Below are 17,003 nucleotides of genomic sequence, written 5' to 3' on the forward strand. Positions count from 1 at the left end.
CTATGAAAAAACTCGCCGCTAGGTGGCGCAAGGATCGAGATATTCAAAAAAATCGTATTTGTGGTCCGATTTGGTCCATATTTAGAACAAATATTACATACAGTCCGGTAGAAATGACATCAAAATATTTTGGAGTTGGAGGAGGGACAAGCATACGTGGCGCAGAGTCGAGTAAAGCCTTTGGAAGGATTATATATTGAGGACTTAGATAAAATAAAATAATTAAAAAATTTTTTTAGTTAAACGGTTTTATTGAAAACAATACTTACATGAAGTAATAATAATACCAAAAGCTAGAAAATAATTAGGTAGGTCTTAGGTACTAGTCATCACACTCCCCCTCAATCTAGGGCATTGATCAGAGAATTAAATAAAAGCCTTGGACATGTCAAATTTCTATTGATAGCCATATATAAGACCATATGAACCTTAATAAGGTTATGCTACGCCTCACATTTTTTAGAAATTTCACGCTTTTATTTAATTGTCACGTTTTAATTTAATTGTCTGATCAATCTAGGGCAGATTGATGAGGAGTGTGATGACTAGTACCTAGGACCTACCTAATTGTTTGCTAGCTTATAGTATTATTATTGCTTCATGTAAGTATTGTTTTCAATAAAACCGTTTAATTAAAAAACATTTTTTAATTATTTTATTTTCAAGTTTTAAGTCTTTATTTAATTGCTTAGTATTTCTCATTCTATTTAGTTCATTTAGTGACTCATTATTACAAGGACTCTTTCTTGACAATATCTTACAATCTAAGTCCTCAACACATAATCTTTCCAAAGACTTTACTCGACTCTGCGGCACGTATGCTTGTGCCTCCTCGAACTCCAAAATATTTTGATATCACTTCTGCCGAACTGTATGTAATATTTTTTCCAAATATGAGGCAAATCGGATCAGAAATACGATTTTTTGAAATATTTCGATCCATGTGCCACCTATCGGAGTTTTTTTCTTCTTATTATTGCATTGTCATCGGGTTCTGGACTATATTCCAAGTGTAAAGCTTGTAGCTAATAGGAAGCTAATTAAATTTTAATTAAAAAATTCGTTCACTACGGCCGGCCGGCCGGCCTGTCAAGTCAAGCCAAATAAAACCGTTTAAAAATAAATAAAAAAACAACAAGGCTGTGGGCGCTACAGCAACAACAACATCTATGATGAGCAACTTGTAGAGCGTGACCTTATGGCGAACAGATGCTGAAAACACCGGCTATCTCTTAAGACAAGTAAATCGGTGTACTGCTTAGTAACATAAAACATAGTGTCTAAAAAATTTAGGGTATGGACATGGAAATTCTTCGAACAAGCTCTAGCCTAAAGTTTGAATCAACTAAAGTGCCTCTTCGGCTAAAAGGAAGTTATTCTGAGAATGGATCCTGGACAATGGTTGCTAGCAGACGAACCAGAGGACTGTGATAACCCCGCAGCTTCCGGATTGACTAGTAACTCTGCTTTTTTTTTTTAATTTATAGTTGTTTAAATTATCCAGCGCGTTTTTTTTTTTTTTCGTTTGCCAAACAATATTCCCACTAACACCATTGAAATTATATCAGTTTTTTGTGTCAATGTGTTGGTTCGTCAGCTCAAGCAAGCAATTAGCACCTTGAAATGTAAACATAATTGAACACACGTCCCATTGTTAGTTGATAATAATAACAAAATGTTGAAAAAAAGCAAATAAAACCTGCAAATACTACAACAGAACTTTTTGTGAGCGAGCACACACACACGCATATTCGTACACATGAAAACGCGCGACCACCGTTGGACGTCGACTATTTGTCCAGCGTATCTAATTTGCTCAATAAACAAACATATGTAGGTACATAAAGACGTAGTTAGGACATTTGCTCGCTTACTAAATTGACTTATCAAAAGTAATTATTCACGCCTCAAACACCCCCGGCCAAGTGTGTGCCAACAGCATCTCTCTTCCTCACCTCTACAACGCTCCAACTCACGGTATGCTTAGTGTGAGTGTGCGTTCAAGGTTCATTGAGTTTAGCTCTGAACCGTGGTACCTTGTACGTGTGCCAGGATATTCGATACGCTTTGTGCGTGCGCCCCCTCAGCGAGTTTTTAACGTCCAACGGTGCACACGCTTTTCCACTTTTCCAACGCTTTTGTTTATGCTAAACGTCCGCTAAATAGAAATGTACTTACATATATAAATATACATAAATATGTACTAAAAACTGAATACGAGAAATTGGGCACCAAAAAATTCATAGCACCCTCTCTGTTAGTTGTTTCGCTGTTCGACCTCCCGCCGTGGCGATGCACCCTATTACATGCTCAGCGGAGTGACGGAGTAGGATAAGCAGGCATCAGCTTTGTGCGTGGTTTACCTTTTAAATTTATGCAATTCATATGAGTTCTGAGCCATTATACGATCGTATGAGCAAGCCGTGGACTGAGGACGTAGAGGTACATTTGAATGCCTCTGATGCTTATGTACATGTTAATGAGATGTTTTGCGCCTCGACCACCCGCCATGATGTGTCCTCGAATTAACTGCCAAAAGTCGGCCGAAATACAAAATAAACATGTTACAACAACAACAACAACAACAACAACAACAACGTCTATAGCCATAACTCTGCGACAACAGGCAGCGATAGTCACGAAAGTAAGATTGTATTTGTTGAAGTATATATTTGTATACCCAGTAGTGCTAGCAGCGCTTTGAGAATAATATATCGCTGGGAAAAGGATCTCAAGTTAGGGCAGATAATATCGATAAAAGCGTTAAGAAAGACATGCGAAAAAAGTGGAATATCAACGAGCACGGAGAGGGAGTAGGAATAAATATTAGTGGAGAAAGGAACAACACAAAAAAAGTAAGAGGGATCTCTCACAGTACCGATCAGCATTAAGAGTTGCCCACCGATTGGGTGCCATGGCCGACTGAACCCACTGGGATAGCGAGTGCTTGACATGGGATCGCAATGCAAGGAACCTTGATAGTTGGCTGACAAAAACTTTACAGCGAGAAACCTACGATGCTGCAATCGATATAAGAAGGAAGAAGATTCGTGCAGAAAGAAAATGCATCGATCTACTGAAGGCTATAAACCCTCTTATAATAGGCGGAAAGGACAAATTTCCAGTAACGTGAAGAATGTAAAACAATCCAACAAGTCATCAAGATGTCCAAAACTTGAAAACAGACAGAAATTCCTGCTCTTACCGAGAGGGTGAGTCCCTGACTGTGGAAGTTGGTCAGTCTGATCCTCTTATATCTATAGTAAAAACCATTTTGTGCATATCTGGGTTAACATTTTTAAAAATATATTGAAATCTGCTTTTTATCTCTGATCATGACTCTTTCATTATTATGATGTACAAACCTAGGCCGTATTTTGGTCTTATCCCCAAAATCAGCTGGCACAATCTAATGAAAGCTTCCTAGTGAGACAGCTCTCATTACCACCGTTTTTTCTGAGAACCATGTTAAGAAGACATATTTAAGCCTCCTAAAATCTGTATTTTCATATCTCCGAACCCATTTGGAATGCCCAAATTTGCAACGTTTCGGCCTGCTCTGTACTACTGAGCAGTTTAGCTTTTCAAAAATACTCACAAACTCGTTCACTGATTTAAAAGCACTTAATAAAAAAATTGTTCCTTAAAATTTTTGAAAAAAAATGGGCGTGGCTTCCTTCGTTAAACTGATTGATTTCCACAAACGATTTCTACTGGGTATATAATGCCCCTTGTTTTGGCTTCTCTTTGGTTCGTACTCGGTGTATGCTTTGTACCATTGCAATTTTATTGTTTTTGTTGTTGCACAGTTGAAATTTACAATGTCACAAGCAACTGAATGGCTTGTTGGCTTGCACCGTGGGTAGCCACAGAATGTGCTACTCTTCGTCGTATGTTGGCCATGAATGTAGATATCCTAGTAACACTAAACCTCAGTCCCGTCGAGGGTGCTTCCAATCAATGATATTGACTATATTCGAATACATTTTTAGTGGACATAAATACATACATATGTAATATGTAACTGTATTTATACACAATTTACATGGATATTGCTCGGTTTATTTCGACTGTAACGTTTTTGCGTCGTCACACATTCCACTCCGCCTGTTACATGCGTGTTAACCAAACGAATCACTGAAATATTTGTTGTTGCCTGCAGTCATTGTCCTTTTTCGAATTTTTCGCAGTAGTTGGAAGTTAAACTCGTGCAACATAATCACCCCCTCAGCGTCTTTAATCTTTACACGCGTGCGTTAACCTTGAAATATTTTATTTTGTGGGGATCAAACTATCGTCTAAAATTCGTAAAACCGAGCACTCTAAGTACGAATACAACAGGTTTCAGTGCTATAGCGTGTGGAAGATTTCTTTCCAATCATGCTAACTTTATGATTAGCAAGTAATTTGTAAAACATCCAACCTTCCAGAATTATGGTATTTATCATCTTCTCTACAAGAGGATTAGGTAAAGACTCGCTTCACATTTTTACGTTTACTATATATAGAGAAATCTTCTCAACTCATTCCATCCTGATTAAACTAACTGCTCGCTCTAGAACATGCTCGCTATGTATAGAAGTCGCTCACAACTATTGCGCCCTCCTTGCATGCATCCGAATGGCTTTGAGCCTGGATTGTTCTTGCAACCCTCAGTTAGATATCCAAAAGCAACCCATGAAAGGTTGTTTTGACTTATGAATGAATAAGCCCCCCCAAGTACTTCTATTCGTAGGTACTACAAAGGGATTTCAATATTGTCATGAGAAGTCATCAACGACGAAGGTACTCATTCTCTACTACGAAATGATCGTTCGTTTCGCCTCAAATGCGAATGATTCGTATCTTTGCATTATGTTAAACGACAGCAACATATCATGTGACAATTACTTTCACCTTTCACTTTGATATTACTTTAGAAACGAATGAAACCGATAGAAAATACCATTGCATGAAGAAATTGTTAAGAGAGGACTTGTCCGTTTGAGCTATCGTTCGCAGTAAAGAATGATTCCCCTAGCTTTCTCTTTCCTTCTATGATTTCTCCCTTGCTCTTTTGCTTCTTCAGGTGTAAGCTAACGCCTTTGATGTCTAAACTTGCGTATATGGAGATAATGCACTTTGTCTTAGTATTCTTCGTCTCAACGCAATTCAATAGCAGACGCTCCTAACGGTATTAGTTGATAGCGAAACGCTTCGTGGCAACGATGATAAAACAGACATCGATCATGAATCGTTCTCTAAGAGGATTGAAATACGTCTCGACCGATAAGTTTACACCTCGTTTTCAGAATGCCGGATTCCTGGCCATGAATCGACTTAATGATTACACATCGTCATCATAAGCTAAGCATAAAGCTAATACAATTAGACGCACTGCACGGTCTCCCATTGGGCAGTGACCTATTAAAATTTTAATTCCTATGAACAGGTGAACTTTAGTTTGGACTCAACATAACATGGCGAAAGATGGTGTGAGCACAGCGATTGCTAAGCTTAATCGAGAATCCCCGTTTCAGAAACAAAGAGCAAGTGTACAGCGATGTCCCGAAGCTCCTACTGAAAACCTCTTGCCGTTACCAAATACCAGTTTGGAGAAAAAGATATGCGTGATACTTGCTGATGATATCATTGTTCCATGGAACATCTATAATTTTTTTATGAAAAAGTCGTTCGAGATAAGTTAAAAAAATCCCTGACAGCCCTCGATCCCACGGTGGCGGAGCTTATCGCTTGGTAGCCGTGGAAAAGAAACCAAGAAAAGAAGGGGAGAGGAAAGGAATGCTTAGATGTCAAAGCAGAAGCCAGAACGGACGGAGTGTTTGTTATCGAAGGATGATGGATCTATTTTAGTGTTTTATCGACGGGAGATTGACGAGTTATCGATATGTTAGCGAAATTTTATAAATATGCTATCGATAACAGAGGTTGTCAATGAATTGCTGTGTGTTTATGTAAGAGTAATCGGGTTGTTATCGAAAAGTCACAGATTTGTTATGGAAAATATATATAGATTATTTATCGAAGAGTATCGATATGTTATTGAAAATTTATCGAGATTTATTAAGATTTTGTATCAAGAAGCTATCAAAATATTATCGAAAAATGTTCAACTAACTATCAAAGAGATTATTTATTCAAAAGTAACCGACAGGCTATCAAGAAGCTATCGATCCATTATCGAAAATATCGAATTGGTTTCGGAGTGTTCCAATTCGTTAACGGCTTCTTATCGATTCCTAATCGGTGAGTTATTAAGTTTTTATCGAAAAGCTATCGATTTTTTATAGAAAAATTATGGATTCCTTATGTGAAATTTATCGATTTGATGTCGAAAAGACATCTATGTTGTTCTTGTAGCTAAGAAAACAGTACTCGAATGTATTTGGGGAGTGTTATCGATGTTGAATAAGGTACTTGGATTCACTACAGCCTCGCCTGCTAAAGCCAAAGGATTCGCCGCTAATAGGCCAGGTTGAAAATGTAATTAAGGAAGCTATAAATTGCTTGCACTATGCAGCTGCTTGCAGACCAAATAAATCTATCTTTTATCGGAGTATTACTAATTTGTTGTTGTTATGGACGGCTTATCGGTTTGTTGTGAAACGTATACCGATAAAACTTCGACAAGCCAATAAAACCCGATGACTCGGCGATAGTAACTTTCCTTTTCAAAAAGCCCGAAATATTTATTTCTGGTAAAGTAACCTCTGTTGTAGTTTAACTTTAACTCCTGAACGACTTAACTTAGAAACATTTATTTCCTAGACTTACGAATACCTGGTAGAACTCTTTTTCAAGCACCTCAAGATTAGACTGTGGGTTCAGCGAAAGTCTGCCTGGGCGCATGGCTGCTGAAGTATACACAACTAAATTAAATTTCATAAAAAAGTGTGCGATTTCAACTTGCAAAGTTCCGACAAACACACAAAAGCTCCCCACCGCTACTGGACAACTTAACTAAATTAACCCTTAATACAATTTAAAATTCACAATTAAAGTCCAATTAATACAAATAAGAGAAAAAAGCGTGAAATAAAAAGATCGGTAAACCCGAAAATGTCAATTTTGCTGGCCAAAATCCAATTCGAAATCAATTTGCTATCTCGTAAGGAACGGGCACTCACAAGAACAGGATCCACATGCGAAACGGGACAAAACCGGAAGCACAGGATATTAACACATGTTACAAAGTGAAGTTAATTGATTTAGTACAAAATGAGCCACACACTAACACCACTAAAACTATACACAGCGACACGTACACGTGGAGCGCACTGAAGCCCGCATCTTGTCCTTTGTTGGATATGGTACAGGTGGAGAGGAGGGTACTGATGATTTGTAACACAAAAAAGAGTCGTGAAATGACGAAATGACTGGGCGTGGAAATGACCAACGGCTATAAAATTGCACACCCATAGCGAAATTCACATATGAATGTGTTTGTGCATTTATTTTGTATATTCGAATTTTACATGCTTCCTTTGAGCAACATAAAAACCCAATTAGACTCGTTACACGCCCAATTATGTTGGCTTGGTTAGTTGACGAGTCGTGGTCGTTGGATCGGTCGGCTTGGCGGCCACCAAAGGTCACAGAGTCCATCTTATTCATTCTTATTTGGGTCTACGGCGAAATTGCGGAAATGCTAGCAATTCAACGTTTAAACTGTTCTTTTTTTCACTTTATTCATCCATTTATGTTGAATATTTTGGGTCTCGAAGAATGCATAGCCTAAAGGCGAATACTCGTATGTCCATTCACATATGTATGAATGTTTATGTAATTAGCAAAGCCCCAAAATAAGAGTCAAAATTATTAATACTTAGCGTGGTTTACCTCCGGGGGGATTTTGACCGAGCTTTTCTTCCAATTTGCGTCGTGCTCCTTTTAATTTTCCAAAATTTGGCGGGACGGAACCTATATGTTTTATGTAGATAAATTTTCGCCAAATCACTTCCGTGGGGCGATCCCTATTGGAAAAACTCTTTGTAATAGAAAAAACTTTCTAAATTTTGATGTTACTTTGCCCCGGAATGAACTCAGGACCCTCGGTGTGGTAGGCGGAGCACGCTGCCACCGTATCACGGCCGTTGTATTGGTAAGTTAAAGTGATTTCTATTGGATTTCCAGGCCGGCATTTTTTTGCGTCGATTCCTTCTTTCTGACAGGAAGTACTTCGAATTGTCCTTGTTCACATCAAAACCGCAATAAATGAGTTACATTGCTTCTTTTCTCTGGTATTTGACGTATACCTTGTCTCCTCCATAATTTGTGACCGCTTTAAATACCTACCTAAGGTAGCCAGTATAGTTCCTACATGTATGTTCACCAGTTATGAAACTTTTTTTCGAAATTTCCCTCATTATTCTTGTTAGACACAATTCGAACACCTTTTGCACTTACGCCATTCGACCTGAAGTCTCTATTCGTCGTTACACACCGCTAACGGTCACTTTACGGGCGATTTTTTCTGTTATATGCAGACTACGTAGATCACGATGTGACCAATTCCTTCCACATTTTTGAAGCTGGAACTTGAAGTTATAGATCAACTATGTCGAAGGAATGGCTCGTAGCGCATAAGTTGCCGTAGCTCACGAGTGACGTACAAGAAATTGATTAAACTGTGTCAAAACTGGCCTAACGTCTGATATGAACTATAGTACGGAAGTGGTTGACTTCCAGGTAAAAACCAAAATATTTCTTTAGAAGAAGGAATGGGATCAAATGTTAGACAGTGGCAGAGATACCACAGTCTACACAGACAGGTCAAAAACGAAAACGTCGTACCAACCCCCCGGTTCTTGAAAGGTCTTTCAAGTGGGAGAGTTTGCTATACAAAGACCAGCTTGACTGCTCCAGCGGGTTAGGGGGTCAGAATATACCCGCGGTAGGTATGCCTGTCATAAGAGGCGACTTAAATACCAGATTCAAGGGGCTGTGTAGCGCACCACTTCACGTTGCCAACGCAATATATAGCTTCTCCAAATCCAATTGTCAACCTCACCTATCCGCGGCGAATCCTGTTTCACTAACAGACGAGGCTCTGATGACCCTAAGCTCCTCATGGAACTTGGGGTTGGGAAGGGAGGGGATGGCCTGAAGGTTTATTGTGGCCACATAAATCGTTCCCGAGATGGTCGGGCTAGAACCTTAATGGTGCTGTGGTACCGAGCGTACCGGGTCTGTATCCGGCAAAGGACCATCACATCGATAACACTCCCCAAAGAATTCGGGGAGCAACCTTATCGCTACAACAACAACAATAACTGCTTCATGACAGTACAGTATCAGAAATCAATGTAACAATCTATGTTGAGAGCCAGGCTGCCTTAAAGGCGTTCGAGTAACACTTGTTAAAAAACTTAGAGTGCGATTGTATGGAGCCTTCATTTGCTGGGTTCCCTGTCACAGGTATATTGAGGAGAAAGAGTTTTGACTTGAGATGCTCATGAAAGGTCCCGAAATGGTTACAAACGTAGTGGACAGCTCCCTAACACCACCACTGGTGTATGTTCTGAGGAACTCGAGGATTGTGGAAGGAACGTCTTTTTTCTCAAAGTAAGCACACTTGCTCCGTTGAAACAGTCAGAATGAGGAACTGCCGAAAAATTACATAAATTTCAGGGCGCATGGTTTTTGCTTGAGCCTTACAGAGGTATTTAAGGTATATAAGATGTATTGCTGCTTCTAAAGTTTATTAGGAAGTATCTGGCTGGACAAGTAAGCCGCTGCCCGGCAAACACCGCGAACATTTTTTGTGTAGAAAATACAAAATACATATGTATTTCAGTAAATCAAAGGAAGCAACTCCAATTTTTATTGACGCTCCGCTAGCTAAATTGAGCTCGAGCTTCGACAAAGTCAATCAACCTCCCTTAGTGAAGGCTTTATAATATTTTAAGAGTTATGTGAGAACTTTGTTAAATACAAACGAATGTCCTTTTCTATTCTCTATGGTGTTTGTAATTATATTGCAGCTTTTTCTTAATTCCTCATGTTTTTGTTGTTGTCATTTTTTGCTATTGGAGAAATGCCAACAAAATATGGCCACATTAGCACCCCCATATTTTTGGCCGAAAAGTGGCTTGTTAGTTATTTATTTATTTGTTGTTGGTCTCCAACGAAACGAGAAAGTTTTCCAACATTCTCTTCGTGTATTTACCACGATTGAAATACATACGAATACTCATAAAGATATAACGGTAAATTTCTAGATAGTCCAAAGGCAACAACAACGCTGTACTAAAACCATCGCAATATTTGCCAGCTATGAAAAGTCCAGCTCCCAGCCTCTCACAATTAAAGTTTGTATGACAGTGTAAGCGTAAAAGTTTCGACAAAACATTTAACTATTCTTAAGTTCAAACAAGCACTACATATGTATATGTAGGCACAAACATATGGGCAATTCTATGATAATTTGTATTTAAGAATATTTATTTTAAAATTACATTATGCCTAAGTTCGCTGTAATTCCTGGGTTTTGAGAGTTTGAATAGTTTTAGAAATTTACCAGAACACTCAGCGGACTGTGATCTGCCCGATAATATTCCTCCCTGAAATCTGTCTACGCTCCCAGTAACCATTTTGTATCCTCTTGACTCTCCCTCCTCCCTCCATGCTTTCCTTCGTAACTTCTCCCTTTGACATTCTCTTTTTCTCTCCTCCATTCTCACTTTATTTCTTCAATCTCCCCCTATTTTTCTTCATCTCCTACTCTTGTTCACTCTCACCCTCTCGCTAGTATATTCCTCTTCCCATTCTCTTGCTCCCCCTCCAATTCCAGGTCCTATATATAATTTTTTTTCTATTTTTTTTTTCTTAACAGCCTATTATTTGAAAGGCTATTGTGATAAATCACATTCAGGAGCAAGAGAAGGAAGAGAGGAATATAAGTAAAATCAGGAGAAGGAACGTGGGAGTAGGAAAGAGAGATAAAACTGAAGAAAATGCGATGAAAAGATATGGAGCAGGGAAAGACAGAGAATGGACGGAGATGAAGGAAAATAGAGAGAGATTGAGGGAAAGCCAAGAAAGTGGGAGTAGAAGAAAAAGGGCAAGATACACAGAAGACAGATGGCCCAAATACTAATAGAAGGAAGGAGAGGCATGAAGATACACATTTTTTTTTTGCAGAAGCCTCAATAACACAAATACCTCTGTTTACTGGGAAAGTAAATACATGGCAGGAAGGAGCATTGTCATGCAGAACTAAACTATCTATCTATATATTATATATAAGAAGTAAGGAAGGCTAAGTTCGGGTGTAACCGAACATTACATACTCAGCTGACAGCTTAGCTGCGTTTGTTTCGGAGGGTTTCGTAGATGGTTTATAAGTGGTTTTTAATTACATATCACATACGTTTGGGAATATCGACCAAATTGTAGACCAATGGTGAAATTTTTTGGAACGATTTTCCTTCATCCTTTGCAAAATAAAGGAAAATCACAATGTAGGAAAATTAACCTAGATTAACTCTGGAATGTTTTTGTATGACACGGGTATCAAATGAAAGAGGTAAATTAGTATTTTAAAATGGAGTAAGCCATAGTTCTATAGGTGGACGCTTTTTGGAGATATCGCCTCATAGGTGGACCAGGGGTGACTCTAGAATGTGTTTGTACGATATGGGTATCAAGTTAAAGGTATTAATGAAGGTTTTAAAATGGAGTGGTTCTTAGTTGTGAAGGCGTTTTCGAGATATCGACCAAAATGTGAACCATGGTAACCCAGAACATCATCTGTAGGGTACTGCTAATTTGTTTATGTATGTAATACCGCGAACAGTATTCTTGTCATTAATCCAAAGGCTTTTGTTTTCGCCCTACAGAACTTTTTCATTTTCTTCTATTTAATATGGTAGGTGTTACACCCATTTTACAGAGATTTTTCCAAAGTTATATTTTGAGTCAAAAAAATAATCCCATCACAATGTTTCAATCCTTTTTTCATATTTGTTATAGAATTATGGCATTTTTTCGATTTTTCGAAATTTTCGATATAGAAAAATTGGGCGTGGTCATAGTCGGATTTCGTGCATTTTGAATACCAAGATAAAGTGAGTTCAGATAAGTAAATGAACTAAGTTTAGTAAAGATATATCGATTTTTGCTCAAGTTATCGGGTTAACGGCCAAGAGGAAGAACAGACGGTCGACGGTGTATAAAAACTGGGTGCGGCTTCAACCGATTTCACCCAAAAAACATTTACCGGCATAGGAGCTATGCCATTACCAAATTTCACAAGGATTGATAAATTTGTTTTCAACTTATGGCATAAAAATTATTCTAGGCAAATTAAATTAAATTGTATTTTGTTGCACCATATCATTACTGGAGTTGAATGTTGACATAATTTACTAATATACTGTAAAGATATAAAATTTTTTGTTAAAATTTGACTTAAAAAAATTTTTTTTTAAAAGTGGGCGTGTTCGTTATCCGGTTTTGCTAATTTTGTTTTAGCACACATATAGTAATAGGGGTAACGTTCCTGCCAAATTTCGTCATGATATCTTCAACGACTGCCAAATTACAGCTTGCAAAACTTCTAAATTACCTTCTTTTAAAAATGGGCGGTGCACGCCCATTGTCAAAATTTTTTCTAATTTTCTATTCTGCGTCATAAGTTCAACTCACCTACCAAGTTTCATCGCTTTATCCGTCTTTGGTAATGATTTATCGCACTTTTTCGATTTTTCGAAATTTTCGATATCGAAAAAGTGGGTGTGGTTATAGTCCGATATCGTTCGTTTTAAATGGCGATCTGAGATGAGTGCCCAGAAACCTGCATACGAAATTTCATCAAGATACCTCAAAATTTACACAAGTTATCGTGTTAACGGATGGACGGACGGACGGTCATGGCTCAATCAAATTTTTTTTCGATATTGATGATTTTGATATATGGAAGTCTATATCTATCTCGGTTCCTTTATACCTGTACAACCAACCGTTATCCAATCAAAGTTAATATACTCTGTGAGCTCTGCTCAACGAAGTATAAAAAGTGGGCGTGGATATATTCCGAATTCGTTCATTTTAAATAGCGATCTGAGATGAGTGCCCAGGAACTTACATACCAAATTTCATTAAGATACCTCAAAATTAACTCAAATTATCGTGTTTCTGGACGGACGGACGAATGGACGGACGGACGAATGGACGGACGGACATGGCTAAATGAAATTCTTTTTTCGCCCAGATCATTTTGATATGGATGATAAAGTAGGAGGGAATGGGATAAAAAGTGCAGTGAAGAAAGTAAGACCACTTTTAAAATGAAGGCAAATCAATCTTTGGGAAGAACAAAGTCTGCCGGGCATAGTACAGAACCTCTTTTATCTAAATACAATACTCGAAATAATGGAATCATGTACGAAGAAGATTGAAAAGGAGAGCCAGTAAGACTAGACTGAGCATAGTTTAGAAAAAAGGAGAGGGAGGAAAAAAGCGAGAAATAGAAGAAAATAGTGATGAAATTTGCGAATTGTAGAAAAGGGGTATGGGGAAAATCGGGAGGGGTAATGAGAGTAGCAAGAAAAGATAGAGGGCGGAAGAAGACAATACTTAAATATAAGAAAACCAAAGCTCGGCCAAGGGAAATTCTGTATTACATAATTTACAGAAGCGACAGAACTTCATGAAATGTAATAAAAATCCAAATTTTTCGACTCTCATACTTTTCGATGAAACATTCCTTATAACGGGAAATATTTCTAGTAAAAATGGATGAGATCGGTTAAAGACCACGCCCACTTTTATATATAAAGTATGTTTGAAAGGGTCTAAGACTAGAATAATGCTATATCTTAGCGAAAAATAGTTTTGTATTAAGAGGAAATTGGGAGAAATTTTTTTGTTAATGGATGGTGCCACGCCCCAATTTCGATCAAGCATTACGCAGCATTTCTGGAGCTTCCAAAAAATAAAATCTTTCATAACAAAATTCGAAAACCTAATTTTTCTGAAATGAACTGTCCAATTGAAACTCACGCTGAGAATATAATGATCGGTTACAGCCGAACTTAGACACCCTTACTTGTTAGCTATGCGTCTGAAACTTTTTCTCGGAAAATTTCAAATTTTTTCTCGCTTTTCGTTTGCCTTCTAAGTCTGGTCGACCATTTTTTGTACGTGTGTATGTATGTAAAATTTGTCTGAGTAATTTGAACATTTCAGAAATCGGATTTTAATCGCTATATAAATGACAGACGCCAAAGTGCTGCGGCAACAAAGTTGTACGACAACAAATTGCATTAAGGTAACTGAGGTAGTGGATGTTAGCAGTGTTTGAGAGTCCTTAAAACTTTTACTGCTGTTTTTAGGTTAGTGCGTGTGAGTATTAACAAAAGGGAGTGAGAGGTGTGTAGTTCTTTGTGCTGTCAATGTTACATCTATCGTTTTGTACTTTCTCACACTTGTGCCAACATTTTTATTACCCTTAACACATGTCCACTTATCCGCTATGTGGCAAATCAGTGCGGCAAATAATAGAGTTACTTGAAGCAAAACTGTGCTAAGGAAAGGTGAAGAGATGATGGAGATGGGAGCAAACAAGAAAACTCTTTTTAAAGCTGCCAAGATATGTATATGAGATAAAATATGAAAGGCTAACTTGATGACATAATCTTGGTTTTTTATGAACTTTGACAGTAGTTTAACTAAAAATAAAGTTTGTTCGGCCTTAAACAGTTTGAACTTTACAGAATTGTTGCGAAAAGTATCGAGCATAGCACATCACAATGAGATTACAAAACTGCCACCCCTATGCGATATCTAAAACTACACACAGACACATGTATAAAGAAATGAAAGCAATTGCGAATATTAATGAGAAGGTAAAGAGAAGAAGCCGATACAAAAATTGTGAGTACTTGGCGCGAATTACTTCCAGGGATATTCAGGCTGAGCTTCTATTCCGATTTGTGTCGTGCTCCTTTTTAATTTCCCTACAAATTGGTGGGACGGGACATATATATGTTTTATGCCAACTTCAAATGGCATCTGCGATGTAGATAATTTTCGCCAAGAAGCTCTTCATGGCAGAAGAACACGCGTTTGCCAAATCACTTCCTAGTGGCGACCCCGATTAGAAAAATATTCTTCTAATTGAAAAAGCTTTTTTCTAAATTTTTGATGTGCCAAGAAGTTGGACCTGAAAACTTCGTGTGATAGGTGATAAACGCTTCAACCACAACAGCGCGGCCGCCATCAGCCGATACATCATAAAAATATTCGAAACTGTGATGAAACATTAACTTTTCGGCTCTTTTGGAGGAAATTTCTAATTCGTTAGGATAATCTCTATAAGCATATGTATAAGGTTAAAGCAAGATCTTTTATTGAGAGTACAAAGAGAAAGAGAAAAGAGAGTGCAATAAAAAAAAAATACAGTTTACATCCAGGCCTTCGGAAAAGTCTCCTTTCCAACAAACGATAAGTTCAATGCAACAGTTCTGAGACAGGTTCATGACTTAATCTAAGGTCTGTTTGGATCACTTTGTTGTGGAGAACAGAGGGATAAGTATTAGTCTTGGGAAATATTTATCAAAAGGGCGTGGGAAAAATCAAGCACCTAATGTGCAAGAAATGAGGTTAAAAGATCAACACGAACGGCCCAAATTTACACGCCTCATCAACGAACAGTCTCAAAGTTTTTATGACTTTTGAAAACTGTGTAGCGTCGTCAGTTAGCAGTTCATTCCTCATTTCGCTGTCAAGAACATGGGTTGAATGGAGGTGGCTAGGTTGAATTGAAAAATTACATTTCCAGACCTACCCATAAGCAACTTATGGTTCCAATGTGATACGCTAAATGGTCTATAACCTTACTTGGTTCAACTACCGTGGATCTAACCGCTTTCAGAAGACAATAAGTGAAGCAATCACCCCAATTTCGATGCCTATAAGATCATTGAGTAACGGTTGTTCGAGAATACAAAACCGCCTTGGACGTAGTGCTAAATAATGGCACAACAGATGCTCATACTCAACACACCTGCACATATGACAATTATCGAGGTATCCAATGTCCATCCTAACGGCGTGAGTACCTATCAAACAGTGTTCGGTGGGAATTCGTACTAGTACGACCAGGCCAGCCTTGATGTATAACATGTAGAAAGTGCTGATCAAAGCAAATTGGTCCCATTTATCGTATTGTTGCTAGCATAGATCATAAAAGAGGTCATAGGTGTACCTGCGAACCATTTTCTTAAATGATTGGGGTGCTCGTACCCCAACTGGCCAGCTCATCAGCCCTAGAGTTGCCCTCAATACTCCTATGTCTACTTGCCTATATAAAGCTGATCTTGTAGTGCTGGCCCAACGCATTTTGAGATCTGCCGAATTCATTCATCGACTTTGTGTTTTACCAACACCTGCCTAGCTGAAGAAGTGTACATAGGTTCCCTTATTTTAGACAGGGGAGCTCGCCAATGCGTAGAGGTCCGTAAATCTTCGGAAGATATATTCTCTCGAACGCTCGCAATTCAAATTTATTAAAGGATGTGGAAGACAATTCCAATATGCCTCAAAAGCAAAGCTCTGACCGCGTAATCAGTAATTTGAAGGCATTTGTGGGATCCCGAACTCAGATAATAAAGTCAAGAAAACTTGTGCTACATATCAATACTATCTTCGACACCAGGAGGACTCTGCTTAATGAAGAATGATTATTACCTACAACAGGTGTCTACAACTTAGCTTAGAGTTGAAGTCATGTGGAACTAAAGAGGTTTAGTGGGCTTTCACCTATTGGGATAGCTCAACTGACGTGGAAAGCGATTCAGGTGAAATTAACATTTCAATTAAATAACTAAAACATCAGTAAATTGGTATACCCATAATAACACAACCTCACTTTCCCGAACTTTTTACTTCGGGGAAAATTTTGCTGGCGGCCATCAATTCTTTGGATACAAAACCTAAATAAGCTATTTCACTTGCATTTGAGTTTGTCTAACGTCACAAATACCAATTTGCTTCATAAA

The sequence above is a fragment of the Eurosta solidaginis genome, chromosome 4 (genome assembly GCF_040869045.1).
Source record: "Eurosta solidaginis isolate ZX-2024a chromosome 4, ASM4086904v1, whole genome shotgun sequence".
NCBI lineage: Eukaryota > Metazoa > Arthropoda > Insecta > Diptera > Tephritidae > Eurosta > Eurosta solidaginis.